Here is a 17,336-nt window from a genome sequence, read left to right as displayed (position 1 = left end):
AAGTACCTGTGAACTTGTTGTTATGGAGATACAATTCCTGAAGATTTTGGAAAATTGGGACACTACCTGTCAAACTATTGTCAGATAAACTCAGCATTGTCAAGGAAGAATGTTGAAGATTGAAAATGGGATATCTCCTTTTAGAGAAGCGCTGGCAATATTTAACTTCGCTAGCCTTGAAAGATTCCCTATTTCCGATGGAACTCCTCCTGTGATTGTTATACATCAATACAATCAATTTGATATATATAAATGTATCATTTATACTTTATGAATAAGAACAAATAACACGCAAGCATAAACATATTGCATCACATAATGATTGGACTCTATAATTTCACATATTGAAGAAAGAAGAAATATTTGTACTTTGAAAACCACTGTTGTACCCCAAGTACAATTCCGTAAGCATGCTCAACCTTCCAATTTCACTTGGGATGTTGCCACTAAAATTGTTAAAAGATAATGACAACTTTTCAAGATGCGTGCATTTCCATATATTTGACGGAATCTGCCCTTCAAATTGGTTAAAAGAGATTGACAAGAATTTGATGTTGGGCGTATTGTTGCACATATCAATTGGGAGCCATCCTGATAGGCTATTATTTCCAATTTTAATTTCTCTAAGTGATGACACATTGAAAATACCATGTGGTATGTGCCCACTCAACTGATTACTATATACCTTTAATATTTGTAGCATGGAATTGTTAAACAAGGACTCAGGAATTGTACCTAAGAAAGAGTTGTTGTACAGATAGAGTTCCTCAAGTTGAGGTAAACTGCCCAACCAAGTTGGTATTTCTCCGGTGAATGAATTTCCTCCCACATTCATCACCTTCAAACGATGCAGTTTAGAGAGCTCAAAGAGTAAGATACCCATGAAACTGTTAGAACTGATGTCCAAATATCTTAGAAACGTAAGGTTTCCGAGATGTGGAGCAACGGTTCCAGCAAGGTCGTATCGAGAGAGATTGAGAGCAGTGACACGGCCGTGTTTGAGGCCGCACGACACACCAATCCAACTACAAACTGATGTGTTTTGTGCCCAATTGGTGCTCAAGATAGCATAAGGGTCGGAAGTGATGGAGTTTTTGAAGAAAATAAGTGATTGTTTATCTGTGATGGAATTCAAGGAGAGGGCAAAGCTATTGAATATTAAAATTGAAAGAACAAAGGAAAAGGTAGAAGTCCCCATTATTATTTTGCTACCTACTTGTTTTCATTTGGGGCGATGGATTGCACTCTTTATATAGACACCAACGTGCTCCATTGTAACAATGTCACACTCCTATTTTGATCAGAATTTATCTACCACTAGGTATTGTGGTCTTTAAATTCCACAATGGGCTGTTGGTGTCGTCTCAACTGAACTTGTTGCACTTCTATTATGGGCAAACTTTATTTACCACCAAGTATTGTGGTCTTTAATTTCCACGATAGACTGTCGGTGTTGGTGTGGAGTAAAAGATATTTTGTTATGACAATTATGCATAGCGAGACTTATGTTTCATTCTCTATCCCTACAAAATGACTTTGGTGTCATTAAAGTGACACATTTTATTTTTGGATTATTCCACCGAAGATGACACATTTTTTAAACACTAACAGCTTCATCAGTGACTCGACCTATTTCAACACAAGTGATATGCGCAAGTGTACGGGGCTAGTGTAGCAATTAACAAGCAAGAGTATAATTATCCCACAAATTTGTATCAACTTAACTATCACGAACAAATCTCAACTACTATCTAGACAATCGGGAAAAGTTTGGTTGTTCTAACATTAATAAAAGCATATAATAAATAATAAGCAATCAAACAAGTAAAAGTAAACACAAAGTGAGAAGATAATATGGAGAAAAATTGTAGAACACAAGGATTCGATGCACAATTCCAAGCTCTTATTCAATCAAATTGCCTTGCCTTTTGGTGTCTCCAGAGTTATTAAGTCGACCACAATTATAGATTAAACCCCATGTCGAGGTGAGAAACCTATAGATTAGGTGCTAAGATTGAAGTCCCCTTCTAACCCTAAACCCCTAACTCCCAAAAGCTCGATAAGGTCAAAGACCTCACTCAAAACCTCAACTCTCCCAGAGTTCTATTGTATTAAGGTGTGGACTATTTTTATTTCTAGATTAATTATTTCATCTCCCGATTAATCTAATTAATCCTACACAATCAAATGGTGATCAAACAATTGAAAGGAATAAACCCACGAATAATCAAATAACTACAAGAGCAAGGTAAGAACAAAATCAATTGGATAAAAACTACTCCCTCCGTTTCACTATAGTTGAGTCATTTTACCATTTCGGGAAGTTTCTTCATAGTTGAGTCATTTTCTTATACGTTAACTTTTTTCTAACTCTTACTTTATTCTCTCTACTTTATTTTCTCTACATTTTCCTCTCTCTTACTTTTTTATCTATTTATTTAACACAACCAATATTCATTTTTAAAACTCCGTGCCGAAAAGTTTCGCCTCAACTATGGCGAAACGGAGGGAGTATGAAATAGTGCATCATCATCAAGAATTCTACAATAAATGTTTAGCTATTCATGTTCTTCACAAAAACCATGTTTGAAACAAAAGGTTCTATGAAATACATGGAGAAAAGATTAAGATACTCCTGTGAGAATGAATCTACGGAATGACAACTTCAATCTTCCGATTCGAAGTCTTCAATCTTCAATTCTCTCTCTCAAAGATTCTTGGGGGTATGTGTGAGTGTTAGAGGCGGTAGGTGTAGAATAAATCCCGTATATGCAACCCTAGGCGTTTTTTCCTTTAATCCCCCATAAAAAATCGCGTTTTTGGAAAAAGAATAGGCCAAAACAACGTACTAGGCCGGGTGAATGTACAGGGATTAATTCACCCGGCCGCGTGAAAGTTTCTGGACAACGCAGTGTTCTTATAACGACTATAACTTCTTCTACCGAACTCCGATTGGGGCGTGCGAGATACCCACGCGAAGCTCTTTCAAAGACGAAGAGATTGATATGCATTAGGGGCTGATAAGACTTCAAAATCTCCAGTAAAAATTATCTCAAACTAAGGCTGCTGCATTTCCACATGTTTTATACCTTTTTCTACACATTCTTAACAAAATGGTCAACATACTAACATAGTAGAGAAGTAGATATAAACGCGCTAAATAATTGACAAAATATGATTAAATTTATATAAAACCACCCTCTTAGTATTTCGGTTGAAAGGGGAGCAGAGAAGGCACAGCACGGGGGAGGAGGTTGATGATTAGATTAGTAATTCCATAGACACAGAATGCAATTTCTTCCTGCTCTGGACCCAAGAGTCTCATTTCAGTCTTAGTCTAGAATCGTACCTCTAGACTAACAGGTTAAACGTCAAAGGCTCAACACCCCGACTCATCACGCTCAACCAGGAATGGAGGTAACTTTACTTTTTGAAATAGAAAGGAATTTTAAAAAAAGTTTTTGTAGTAAAGGAAGTGTATTCCCTATGTGGACAGTTTTCAGTTTTAAAGAAAGGTGTAGCGTATTCCCTTTTAGGGATAGATTTCAGTTTTAAATGGAAAATAGTGAGTTTTGAATTTTGAGAAATTATGATTAGTTTCTCCAGTAAAAGTTTTTGAGATTTAAAGTGAGAAAAATAGTTTTGATTTGCAAAGTGAAAGTTAAAAAGTTTTTCTACAGTAACGTTTACTCTCAGTTAAAGAGTTGAAAAGTACAATATATCTTTTATGAGTCGAGTTCTCAAACAGTGAGACCTATAGAATAGAGAACTTAGACGTTTCTCTCAGAACATAGAGTGTCTTAGGATGCATGCTTACTAGAACGTGGTTCGACCTCGAACTTGATGGAATAATTTCCAAGATCACTACCGCTTTCCCGAGCGATAAAAACGATGAGAATATCAAGAGTAAAATATGAGAAAGAACTAAAGAGGAGATCAGGAAAAAAAATAGACTAGAGCTATGAAGAGAAGCTTGAAGTAAATTTTTGGCCGATGGGCGCAATAGTTAAGGATTGGTCGATTCCTTCAGTAAAGGTGTGTTAGGAAAACACCGCAGACAAGAAGAGGCTACATGAGGATTGGAATGAGATTAAGGAGAAATATAAAACGTTTTAAAGGACGTAACCAAATTTCGGGACGAATTTTTTTTTTAAGGTGGGTAGAATGTAACACCCCGACTTTTGAACATCTTTTAAGCTCTTCTAAAAGGGACGCCGAATGGCTAGAAATTTTTTTTTAAGATGATCGTTAAGACGATCAAAGGAGAATTTGGACATTTAAGATTGACCAAGAGTATTTTCATTTTCGTTTAATACAAGAGAAGTTAAGCCCAAGATAAATAATGGATCAAGAACATGTTTCAGATTATACAAAATTTAGTGCATAAATTTGTGAGTTTGAGAAAGAAAGATCATGACTATAATCATAAGACTATAAACAATGGGCCTAATCCTGTGAACCGCATCACGCCCTTTTTAAGCCCAATAAGTTGGCCCTATCCGATCAGCCCGTTGGGCCCGAGGCATCAAGCCCGTCTCGGACAGTAGCTGGCAGCCCAAGTCCCCTCCCAAACTGCAAAGTAGAGATGAGACAGCCATGTTTTTTTTTCCAACAGCCTGCAAACCTGCAGCATTCAAACAAGGAGGAGTTATTGAAGATGAGTACACCTACACAAAATGTCAAAAGTAGTTAACAAAGAGCCAAGGAAGAGTTGGCTGTCCCTGATCAAAATCTTGACCAAATCCCAAAAGGTGAGCTGCAACAAGAAAATAAACTCCATTAAGGTCTAAACAAGAAGAAGCCAAGAGAGCAGATTTGCTCTCTGCACACACCCTTGACCAAATCCCAACCAACTCCAGAATTTAGTATATATATAGGTGCACAGAATCGTTTCCGGAGTTACACAAATCCTTCTCACCACCTTTAAACACCAAAAATTTAGAGAAGGAGCAAGGAGAGTGAAGGGAGTGGCAGTGAGCCTAGAAGTATCTCAACAAACAAGAGGAATCCACAAGCAAGGTAATCAAAATACTCCCCTCTGCATCATATTAGAACCTCATGCTCAAGAACTTAGAGCTTTAGGATTTCCACATCACACAATTTAGTACAAGAAATATCATAAGCTACTGCCTAAGGAAGATCAAAGCTTTAGCACCCCATAGTCAAGAACTTCTTTACCACAAAGCTACTGCCAGAAATGAACTCAACATAATGAACTAGATAATGGGAGTTAGAAAGCTTAGCTTAGTGCGATCGAATGACAACGGAGCTCCGGAGAACTGGCTGTAGGGGTGGCGCTGCGGGAGCAGCTGCGCGAGGCAGCGGCGGCTGGCGTCGGCGCCGCCGAGTAAAGATCGCTGCCTTCCGGAGAGCTTGATGGAGAAAGAGCTCGACGGCGAGAGAAAACTCGGCGGAGAGCTCGGCGCAGAGCAGCGGCGAACGGCGAGGTGGAGCCGTCGCGACGGAGGCGATGCCTCCTCTCCACCACTGATTCGCCGGGAAGGAAGAGCGCTCGCCGGAGGGCAGAGGAAGCGGGGGCGTGAGCCTCCGGTAAGTGTCGTGGCTGCCTCACGGAGGAGGCGGACGACAAGGGACGGCGGCGAGAGGAGCTGCCGCTCCCGTAGCGAAGTGAAGGACGGCGTGGGAGCCAGCGCTGACGGAACTCCGAAATTCCCATCGAGGTAGCGGCGCCGGAGAGGTCGTGAGGAAGGGGATGGAGGCTCAGCTCCTCATTCTCAATTTAGGGAAATAAATTTTAGGGATTGAATTTGTGGGGGGAAAGGAGCCGGCGAGGAGGCACTGCGACTCCGGCGATGGTGTCGCTGAGCTCGACGGAAATCGTGAGCACAGAGCTGACGGGCTGCCGCTGGCAAATTCAGCCGAGAGAGAGAGGGAGAGTGCTGGACGGAGATGGGCGGTTGACGGCGATTTCGCCGAGGAAGAGAAGCGCCGCCGGAGGAGGCGGCGGAGGACGGCGACCGCGGTGCCGGTGGCATCGATTTGGAGTAGGATTTGCAGAGCTAGGGCAAGAGAAATTTGGGGTGAGAAAAGGGAATTATGAATCATTTTTACTAAGTGAGAAAAACAGGGCTATGTTTGGGCTGATTCACTTTGGTTTGATAACCGGGCCATAGGAGTAGTAGGAGATTAATTTATTGGACTCCCTATCTTGGACAAGAATTGATTTTATTTAACGAAGCTGGGCCTCTTAAGAAGTAAATTGAGGAATTTACATTGGGCCGGAAATGGTGTTTGTTTGGGCCGAGAATTATTCATGTTGGAGTGGAATTTATTTAAGGATTGAGTTGGAACTCAATTAATTAAATTCCGAATAATTTATTTAGATTTCCGAAAAAAAAAAAAAAAAAAAATAAAGTAGTAAAGTGGGAGACGCGAAAGCCGACCGGCGTCGCCCCGCGACGCCTCGAACGGCCACTAAGGAAATGGGAGGAAAAAGATACGACGTTCTCGAGCCATGAAAATAATTAAGTTTAATAAAGAAGTGCTATTAATTAAATTTCCCGATTTAATTAATATGCAAGTTCTAGAATTTTCCAAGTAGTAAGCAAATAATAAAAGAAATTAATTAGGGGCATGCATTCCTATAAGTATGAGATTTTGTCTCGAGTCTAATTAGTATGTTGTTATGTTATGTTTTTCACAAAGGACTATCTCCGCAAGTTAAGATCAGAGCGAGAAATTCAAGTAAAGGAAATTAAGCGAACAAGGTGGGCTTTCTAGTAAAAGTTACAGTTTTTGCGCAAAGTATTTTACGAGCTTCTATTGTGATATTGTGGGCTTTCGAACTAAAGTGTTTTTACGTGGACTTTCTGTTAATGTTACAGTTTTTACGAGAAGTATATTTTTAGTGAGCTTTCAGTTTAAAGTATGTTACAGTTTTTATGAGAAGTATTATGTTTAAAGTACAGTTTTTATGAAAAGTGCTATTTTGAAATGATATTACGTGAGCCTTATATGATATGCTTTGAGTTGTTTATGTTCCCAGTATGAATTGCAGTTTGAATACAGTACAGTTATTTACGTTCCCAGTACGAATGCTTTCAGTTATTTTAGTTATCAGTATGTTTTGTCTTGCCAAGTTTTGTTTTGAACTTTGCCTATCTGTTTGTCTAACAAGGGCGACGTCCCTACTAGACCAGAAGTTCGTGAATTTCGGTTCCCCAGGAATTAGTGAATGCAGGTTTGTAAGTGGGGTCAGCCCATACATACCCGGTTCACTCAGTTTCAGATATGGCATTAGTTCCAGGAAAATAGAACAGCAGATCGCTTTTGATAATGACAAGGAAAATGATTTAGTGTCCTCGGGCCTTTTAAGATAAAACCCCGAGCTCACTCAGTAGTGGCTTGACAAAACCAGTATTTTCTTTTCAGTAAAATATATTTCGGCACGTGTCCACTGAGTACACCAAGTACTCAGCCCTGCATATGTTTTAAAAATGTGCAGGTTGAGCAGCGATGACGGCGGGCGGTGTTGAGCATAGACAAATGAAGATCCTTCGATAGAATAGTACTTGGATGCGTCGTGTCTCCATACACGATGTCATCTGCTCTTGACTCTTCCGCTGCAATGCAAAAGTCGAGTTTACACTCCTTGTATTATGCATTCTGATATATATTATTCCAAGTTATTTCAGTTCAAGTTCAGTTGTGCCACCGTTTTCCCCCTTTCTTCCCCGCTTCTTTCATCCTCCCCTAGTCGCGATCAACCGAGCTTTCTATCCTTAGAAAGTGCGGTCGTGACATAACCCAACTGTAGCCACTATAAATAACTTTTTTTGTAAAAATAGACTATTATGCCCTTAATAGAATAGCAAAAAATTGCTAAATTAAAAATCTACAACAACAAAACATAAAAATTAATTTAATAAAAGTTTGCTAAATTCATTTATATATATCATAATTGTACATAAAATTGTATGTTTTTGTTTAGTCATCATAAAAAATACTACCTTCATTTTTAAAAATATAAATTATTTTCATTCTGAGCCGTCTCTTGAAAATAGAAACTTTCTAAACTTTCTATTTTAGGAAGTAGCCCCACAATCCACTATTTCCACTACTTAGTCTCTTGATTTATCTTCTTTACTCATTTTTTCTTCCTCTCTCTCTTACTTTACCAATTATTTTCTCTTATTTTATCAATTGTGCACTAAAACTCGTGTCGTTTTAAAAAAATTTATTTTCTCAATACGGAGGTAGTAATACAAAAAGAAAATTTTATAATGATGAATATTTTTGTTGAAAAGTAGTTGAAAAGTAAAATGCGGAAAATAAAACACAAGAACTCTTGAAGGCTACATTTTGATTGATTTGAATTGTTATTTGAGATACATTCTACATAGGAATTTATAAAACTCTAGATATAAATATACCTAGGAACTATACTCATTGGAACTCTAGATTATAAATGGTATTCTCTTCCCAATAGGTTGGGACTTCACACATTCTCTTCCCAACATAAATTGGGACACCTCAAGTTATATTTCCAACACTCTCCCTCAAGTTAAGTATTGAGTTTTTTCGACACTTAACTTGCACTATCTTCATTTTGATAAATAGTTTATACTCGTATTCAGGAGTTCTTCACTTTTCATTGAAAGTTTAGACTCTTATCAAGGAGCTCCTTCAATTTTTTGTTGACAATTTTAACTCGTGTCATAGAGCTCTTCAATTTTTGGTTGGCAGTTTTAACTCGTGTCAAGGAGTCTTCTTCAGCAGTTTTAGCTCATGCCATAGGAGCCATCTTCGGCAGTTTTGGCTCGTGCCATTAGGAGCCATTCTGACAGTTTTAACTCATGTCAAGGAGTTAATTCCAGACCATTCTCGGTCCATTCCAACTCAAACCATGAGCCAATTTCATTCCCAACTCAAACCATGAGCCAGTTTGTTAAGGATGAAGTTCCTTAACTCGAATAATTCGCGTCGAACGTCGCGGGAGCTTTTGCCCGTCGATCAATCCGGCGTCAAATTATGGAATAAAAGGCAGTCGCCGGAGCTTTGCCGGTCGATCAAACCAAGGATATATGATAAATGCGTAAAAGTGAAATAAAAGGATAATTGATATTTCTTGATTGAAATAGAAGAATACAATATCTCCTATTTATAATACTACTCTGACTTAGGGAACAAGAAAATAAAGATCCTAATAATATATGGAAAGATATAGGAAATCAATAACTAACTAAATAAGAGATATGGAGATAATCCTAGGGAATATGCCGTATCAACTCCCCCACGGTTAAAATCCACCTTGTCCTCAAGGTGGAAATCACGAAGCAAAGCAATAAACAGAGTCGTTGATAACATAAGTCAAATGGGATATATCTCCTCCAGGATCAAATGGACACCGAATGACGAAGTGTCTCCCTTCATATATTCCTCGGCGACCAGCTTGAGTACTCAGTGCAATGGCTTCAAGAGAAGCTACGAAGTGAATTCCTTCAAGAAGCGCAATTAACATTTTACTTTCGCTGCTTGGACCATGAGTCCCAAATGCGAAAAGTTCATTGCCCATAGTTGAAAGAAAGTGCTCTACCATAGAGGTTGACTCCAATAGTCCAGAGGAAATAATCATGACTTTTCCATGCGAAACTTCATCGACTTCTTTTAAGGCAAACATATCAACATTTGCAGCATGATGATCCACTATAAGAATTTCCTCTACGTCATCTACGCTATTCTCCTTCAATAAATCATTATTATCTTTTGTAATTTTCAACTCAAAAGACTTATCCTTCTTCATTTGTATCAACTTCTTAGCATCACAAGAACTTATTAGAATCGTGCAGCGGCTGTTTTTGGTAGGTTTGCGGGAGTAGGCAGGCGGCGGTAGCGGCAGCTGTTAGAGGCGGCTGCAGGAAGGTGATTGGAGGCGGCGGCTGGTGGACTGAGGTTGGCTGCTGCCAATCCAGGTGAACATTCGGTCGTTCCGGCTCAGGAAAATCAGGCGGACGGAGGCTGTCCACGCAACGATCGGTGACGGAGAGATGAGATTCTATCTCGGCATAAGGCGGGTCTGGATCTGGTGGAGGATGGTACCAGTCTGGCTGGTAAAAGGAGGCACGCTCCTGCTGCTGCCATGGGTGAGCCGCATCGTAGGAAATCACCGGAGTTGTATACGACGGGAGAAACTCGTCATACCTGTCCAGCTTCTTGTGTATTCTGTTGATGGCAACCAATATTTGGTCACATAGGTAAGATAGATAGATTTCTTTCTCAAAAGTCATGGATGGGAGGAAGAGATCACGATGAAAGCACCAATTTGTTAAGGATGAAGTTCCTTAACTTGAATAATTCGCGTCGAACGTCGCGGGAGCTTTTGCCCGTCGATCAATCCGGCGTCAAATTATGGAATAAAAGGCAGTCGCCGGAGCTTTGCCGGTCGATCAAACCAAGGATATATGATAAATGCGTAAAAGTAAAAATAAAGGATAATTGATATTTCTTGATTGAAATAGAAGAATACAATATCTCCTATTTATAATACTACTCTGACTTAGGGAACAAGAAAATAAAGATCCTAATAATATATGGAAAGATATAGGAAATCAATAACTAACTAAATAAGAGATATGGAGATAATCCTAGGGAATGTGCCGTATCACAGTTTCATTCACAGTTTCATTCACAGCTCAAACCATGAGCCAATTTCATTCATTTTTGAAAGACCATTCTCGGTCCTTTCCACAGCTCAAACCATGAGCCATCATCTTTTCATTTTTTTCTTTCTTGAGCCCGACTAGCTCAAATTTTTCTTCTTTTCAAGGAGCCACCGTCCCTTTAATTAATGCCACGTACCCACTTTAATGATAATGCCTCCAACTCTCAATCAGCCACCATCATTATTTCTCTTTCTGATGAGCACAGAAAATTACAAGAAGAGTTGGTAGATTCCGGCGTTTGGCAACTAGGAGAATACGAGTGAGATGCCGATAACGCAGTATTTCGAGTGCGCGAGGCAGGCGGGGCTGCTCCGCTGCAGCTGCTCAAGCGCCTCTTTCTGACGATCGCTGCGCCTCCGCCGACCGTGTGCAGGCTCCTCCTCGTCTCTCCCTGTCTCAACCCATCCTATGTGTACTGAATCTAAACATTTCAGTGCTTCCTCCTTCTTCAGCTACACTGCGGCGGCGTAGCAATCCGTTCACTCTGAAGACGAGTTGTCTGGTTGGTTATTATCTCGCCCTCTCAGCCAGATAACTCGTCGGCTATTTCTTTGTTCTGGTGGCTACCTCCCTCGCCTCATTCTGTCATCTATCCTTTCGCGCCACATGTTTGACGCTCCATCGGCGTGTAGGCTGAGCTTCTGCAGCCTTTTCTTCTCTCACCGGCGCGGTCGTCTTTGGCCTACACGGCCAACATAGGTTTGGAGAGGAATTGTTCGGTCGCATAATTCTCTCCCCCTCGGCCGGACAAACCGACAACTCCATCTTCTCTGCATCATCAGCTGAACCGTAATTAGTACACTCCTCTCCTGATTTTGAGGCTGCTGCGGCGATAGTTTCAAGCCGATGGATTGGATGCTGGTTGTGGAGCGTCTCTCTCCATTGTTAAGATAGGGGAATCGTCCGGTCGCATGCCTTAATCTCCCCCTCGGCCGGACGTTTCTTGAATACGGATTTTATCTCCGGATATAGAACTAGTTTGTCGGGCTGTCTTGTTGACGTCTCGCCTTCTCGGCAGCTTCTTCCCTGCCTTCGGCTTCTTCTCCGCCTGGGCCTTCTCTGCAGCGGGGGCTTCTCAGCGGTGGGCTTCTTCTCGGCCTTGGGTGCCATTTTCAGAGAGATTAAACTAGGAATAAGATTGTTTGTAGTGGATGATATCTCCCCCTCGGCCAAACACTTCTGCAATTATAATGTTAGTTCGCACCTCTCCCGGCTGGCCCCCTCTTTGACAGTAGCTTCTCCTCTCTCGATGGGGCCGGCCATCTTCTCGACATTTCTTCTTCTCATTTTTCCGATGTCAGCTTCTTACGCCGACCACCGCTTCTCTAGAAGCCTTTGTGGTGTTGCTACTGCTTCTACTGTCAGCCATTCTTCTCGGCCATAGCAGCCTTCTTGGCTCCTCACTACCGGCAGCATCTATTCTGCCATCTTCTCGGTTAGGGGAGGATCCTCTGCCTTCTTCTCGGCTCCACTACCGCTACTGCCTTTCCTGTCAATTTTGGAACAGCCCGGCAGTGTAGCTCTGCTCACCCTCTTGCCGGATAGTTCATCAATTTCTCCACAGTTTCCTGACCATCACTCTCTCTTGATTTTTTGGTTTGGTTTGAGTTTTGAGTTTTGACCAAAAGAAAACAGATCCAGCCATAAACGAACACAGATCTGGCACCCTTCCTTGATGTTTTTCCGAAAGGTTTTTTGATAGGGTCCTCGATTCAGCAGATATTGCCGAAGATCATCTCCAATATATCTTTCATGAATTTATTTGATAAAGAGTATCCTTTATTTTAGTTAGTTATCTTTAGTTATTTTCCATATCTTTTAGTAGTCTTTTATTTTAATTATCTTTCTTGATTAGCAAGATTGTGTTAGGGTTTAGAATTCTATATAATAGAATTCTATCGTATTTTCATTCATTGAGAAATAAAGTTAATTACTTGTTCTCATTCTCGGTTCTGGCTGAAATCGCCCCCTAGCACCTCAACTAGGTTTATCTTTTCCAATATTTGTTCGTTCAAATTGTGGTGCTCAGGCTCGATAGGTCAAGGACCTATCAACTGGTGCTTCCACTGATTTACTCTTCTCCCACCATAATCAATTTCTCTCAAATTCACGTCAACTATTGAAACCTTAGCTTTTGTTGCTTGAACACCATAAACAAACGTCGAGACTACTCTCTCCCTCTCTGACGCCAATCTATTCTAGAATTACCATGTGTTTTCTTGGTGCATCACAACACCACACTCTTCAACATATTAGTGAGTTGCTTGTGGAATTACACCAATTAATCAACGCTCCAACCACAAATATCATGCCAACAAGGTTCGAGTAGCGATCGTTGACCGAGGAGCCCCCGGACAGCCTCGACGTGTGCTCGCCTCAGCTTTCGACGTGGCATACTCGGCCACCCGATGAGAGCCGTCAGTGTCGCACACTTCCCTGCAACAGCAGCAACTCGCCAGTCCAGCCCCTGCAGCCAACGGTAGCTTCGTCGAATCGGACGTGGAGACCTCCGCCGTCACGCACTACTGGAGAATTTGTTCCCCATATTCAAAGCGCGGCACCTCTCTTCAACGGAGATGACCCTCTAGGTTGGATTTTCGGTATTCAAGACTATTTTAATTATTTTGTAACTGACGAATCAGTTCGTCTGGCCGTGGTTGAAAAAATTATTGAACAACCGGCGTTAGATTGGTTTCGTGATTATCAAAAAAATAATGTTGATGGGTCGTGGTTGGATTTCTTGGTGGCAGTCTATTACCATTTTTCTCCAGATTTAACAGAGACGGCCGATGAAAGGCAATTAGTCGCCCTCGATAGTGAAGAGGTTGTTATTGCTAATGATACAGGCAACTCTCTACACTTGAGGAGCCTCCGTGCAACGTCATCCCATTTGAGAATTTGGAGGAGACAGTGAATGACGTTAAAGTGGTTGATGCGCTCGTCGCTATTGAAACTAAGGTTGGAGGGTTCATTGCCCATTCTTTATATGAATCTAGTCAGTCAGCTACCTTTGGAATGGATGATAATGAGGAAAATTTCATTGATGATGAGTTTCATAATGGTGCTCCTCTTTTGATTGATCGTGCAAAACTTGGTGAAGTTCCCTTGGCTATTGAGTCTTTTCCAATACAGAATTTCCTTAATAGTGATCGGGAACTCTCACTGATCAGCTCTAGCCATGTTGCTACTGCTCCTGCCGTGGACTCGCTGCTGTCACGGATCAACACTCCTGTCACGAACACGCAGCCACTGTTGCAAATAACTTCAGCCTTTGCCGCTGCTCCAAACACGCGCAACAGCCACAAGTCAGCCGAGTCCTCCACCGGATATGCGCGCAAGTCCAGTTCGGGCCACGAAGTATCCTTGTCTCGACCATGCCGAGAACTAGGATCATTCTGGAGGAATTCTGATACTGATGTAAAATGGCAGGTGTCGCCGACTCTCTCTACTGCTTCAACACGATGGGGGTGTGAAATTCTTCGGTTTGATGTGCAGCAAGGAGTGCTCATTTTTGACCCGGGAGATTTTACAGGAGTTTGGGGTGATGCAACGGTCCTCCTTAATCTATACGGCGATGCTCGCACCATACCACCGGACGATCCATTTTCCAGCCGAGCCTTGAACTATGGGTTGTCCGACATTGAAGTTATTGGAAGAGAAAGTACTGATGTTAATTTGAAGAAAGGGAATGATGTTGGTGCTAATGGAGACGAGCTTGATGAGAATGACCAGTTATTCCACAAAATGACTTTTCTATGCAAACGCAGGCAAAGTTAACAGCATGTTATTATCACAGAGGACCTGATTTGGTGGTTGTGGTGTTCTTTAATGGGGTATTTGCATTGTATCGGATGCTTGATTTTGTTTGCCTTCACTTGCTATCAATTTCAGGAGAGAAAATCACTACGGCCGTTCTTATTTTGCCTTCCACCTTGAGGGCAAGGTGGTTTTCAACAGTGGGGGAGTTGATAGGGTCCTCGATTCAGCAGATATTGCCGAAGATCATCTCGAATATATCTTTCATGAATTTATTTGATAAAGAGTATCCTTTATTTTAGTTAGTTATCTTTAGTTATTTTCCATATCTTTTTGTAGTCTTTTATTTTAATTATCTTTCTTGATTAGCAAGATTGTGTTAGGGTTTAGAATTCTATATAATAGAATTCTATCGTATTTTCATTCATTGAGAAATAAAGTTAATTACTTGTTCTCATTCTCGGTTCTGGCTGAAATCGCCCCCTAGCACCTCAACTAGGGTTTATCTTTTCCAATATTTGTTCGTTCAAATCGTGGTGCTCAGGCTCGATAGGTCAAGGACCTATCATTTTTTTTTTTTGGTTTTTTTTTTTGATATAGAAACAGAGATCGATCCATACGGAGGATCGAACTTGCTCTGATACCATGTTGAAAAGTAAAATGCGGAAAATAAAACACAAGAACTCTTGAAGACTACATTTTGATTGATTTGAATTGTTATTTGAGATACATTCTACATAGGAATTTACAGGACTCTAGATATAAATATACCTAGGAACTATATTCATTGGAACTCTAGATTATAAATGGTATTCTCTTCCCAATAGGTTGGGACTTCACACATTCTCTTCCCAACATAAATTGGGACACCTCAAGTTATATTTCCAACAATTTTCGTAAAAAAATATAAGAACTAACCGGACCTGATTTAAGTTTTCAATTGAGATCCGTAAATGTATATCATAAAATTGATTTGATGAAGCAAGTACCTGTGAGCTTGTTGTTATTGAGATACAATTTCTGAATATTTTTGAAAATTGGGATACTTCATGTCAAACTATTGTAAGATAAACTCAAGTCTGTCAAGGAAGACATGTTGGAGATTGAAAGTGGGATATCTCTTGTTAGAGAAGCGGCGTCAATATTTAATATCTCTAGTCTTGAAAGATTCCCTACTTCCGATGGAATTCCTCCCGTGATTGTTATATATCAGCAGATTCTATTTATTATAAATGTATTGTTTAAACTTTATGAATAAGAACAAAAGAGCGCGTTCATAAACATATTGCATCACATAATGATTGGTCTCTATAATTTTACATAATGAAAGAAGAAATATTTGTACCTTGAAAACCACTATTGTACCCCAAGTACAATTCTTTAAGCATGCTCAATTTTCCAATTTCGCTTGGGATGTTGCCACTAAAATTGTTGAAGGATAATGACAACTTCTCAAGACGTGTGCATTTCCATATATTTGGCGGAATCTTCCCTTCAAATTTGTTTCTAAGGAGAAAGAATATTATTGCACATATCACTTGGGAGCAAACCTGATAGGCTATTATATCCTATTCTAATATCTCTAAGGGATGACACGTTGAAAATACCATTGGGTATAGTCCCACTAAATTGATTATTAGACAAATGTAATATTTGTAACATCTGGAGCTTAGACAAAGATGAAGGAATTCTACCAAAGAAAGAGTTATTGAACAGATAGAGTTCCTCCAATGGAGGTAAACTGCCCAACCATGTTGGTATTTCTCCGGTGAATGAATTTGCTCCCACATTCATCACCTTCAAACGACGCAGTTTAGAGAGCTCAAACGGTAAGATCCCCATAAAATTGTTGTTACTGATGTCCAAACATCTAAGGAACGTTAGGTTTCCGAGATGTGGAGCAACAGTTCCAGCAAGGTCGTATCGAGAGAGATTGAGAGCAGTGACACGACCGTGTTTGAGGCCGCACGACATATCTTCTTTATTGCGGACATATCTTCTTTATTGCGATCGGCAGCGTGTTTTGCGACCAATTGGTGCTCAAGATAGCATAAGGGTCGGAAGTGATGGAGTTTTTGAAGGAAATAAGTGCATTTTTATCGTTGACTGATACGAGACATATCTTCTTTATTTCTCATTATTATTACTTAGTATCTTTATAATATACTGGTTAAGATTAGATTAGATTTGATGCATTTATTTTAGGAGATGATAGAATATCTTTTTGTATCTCTCCATATTATAAATATGTGGGACTATTTTCATAATGGAGATCATCCAATCAATTAATGAATTATTATTTGACGCCGGAGTATTCTATCATCCGCCTAGTTATCGTATTTCCTGACGGGAAGAACCCGCGCACAACTCGAAACTATTATTTCCGCCGACCCTGTGCCAGACGCCGAAACACTTTACGATCGCCGCAAACACGCTGCCGATCGCAATTAAGGAGAAGGTCCTTAACAGTGACAGAATTCAAGGAGAAGGCAAATGATACGAGATATCTTTATGAATATTCTCTCTACCCTATTATTTAGTCAATTATTGATTTAGTGTATCTTTCCTATATTTTCCATATATCTAAGTCTTTTGTCTTGCTCACTAAGTTAGTATCCCTATTATAAATAGGGCTATTGTTACTCTCATTATTCATTAAGAAATATCAATTATCCCTTTATTTTATGTTTACGCTTTTATCGTATCATTCCTGGTTTGATCGATCGGCAAAGCTCCGGCGACTACCTTTTATCCCTAAATTTGACACCAGATTGATCGACGGGAAAAAGCTCCCACGACGTTCGACGCGAACTATCCGACTTAAGGAACTTCATCCTTAACAGCAAAGCTATTCAATAACAAGATTAAAAGAGCAAAGAAAAAAGTAAGATTCTCCAT

General features: G+C 40.3%; 1 protein-coding gene, 1 long non-coding RNA gene and 1 pseudogene across 3 annotated transcripts in view; 1 reads left to right on the top strand and 2 right to left on the bottom strand.

Annotated features, from left to right (window-relative positions):
• LOC125200422 (uncharacterized) overlaps positions 1–58 on the bottom strand; it is a 16,071-nt gene extending 16,013 nt beyond the window's left edge. Inside the window, exon 1 of the mRNA XM_089061208.1 lies at positions 7–58. The gene's annotated coding sequence lies outside the window, so the exon portion shown is untranslated. The remainder of the gene's footprint in view (positions 1–6) is intronic.
• LOC148923688 (uncharacterized) overlaps positions 1–17,336 on the bottom strand; it is a 20,480-nt pseudogene extending 3,144 nt beyond the window's left edge. Inside the window, exons 1-5 of the transcript XR_016132888.1 lie at positions 17,268–17,336; positions 15,804–16,560; positions 15,512–15,684; positions 390–621; positions 7–209 (exon numbers count right to left, since the gene is read on the bottom strand). The product of XR_016132888.1 is annotated as an uncharacterized LOC148923688 (transcript). The remainder of the gene's footprint in view (positions 1–6; positions 210–389; positions 622–15,511; positions 15,685–15,803; positions 16,561–17,267) is intronic.
• Positions 5,792–7,660, top strand: LOC148923689 (uncharacterized). The gene is made up of 2 exons (XR_016132548.1): positions 5,792–6,728; positions 7,466–7,660. It is a non-coding gene; the product is annotated as an uncharacterized LOC148923689 (long non-coding RNA).

The sequence above is a fragment of the Salvia hispanica genome, chromosome 6 (genome assembly GCF_029641045.1).
Source record: "Salvia hispanica isolate PSC_SH4W2 chromosome 6, Shi_PSC_v1, whole genome shotgun sequence".
Taxonomy (NCBI): Eukaryota; Viridiplantae; Streptophyta; class Magnoliopsida; order Lamiales; family Lamiaceae; genus Salvia; species Salvia hispanica.
This window is presented reverse-complemented; position numbering and strand designations above follow the sequence as displayed.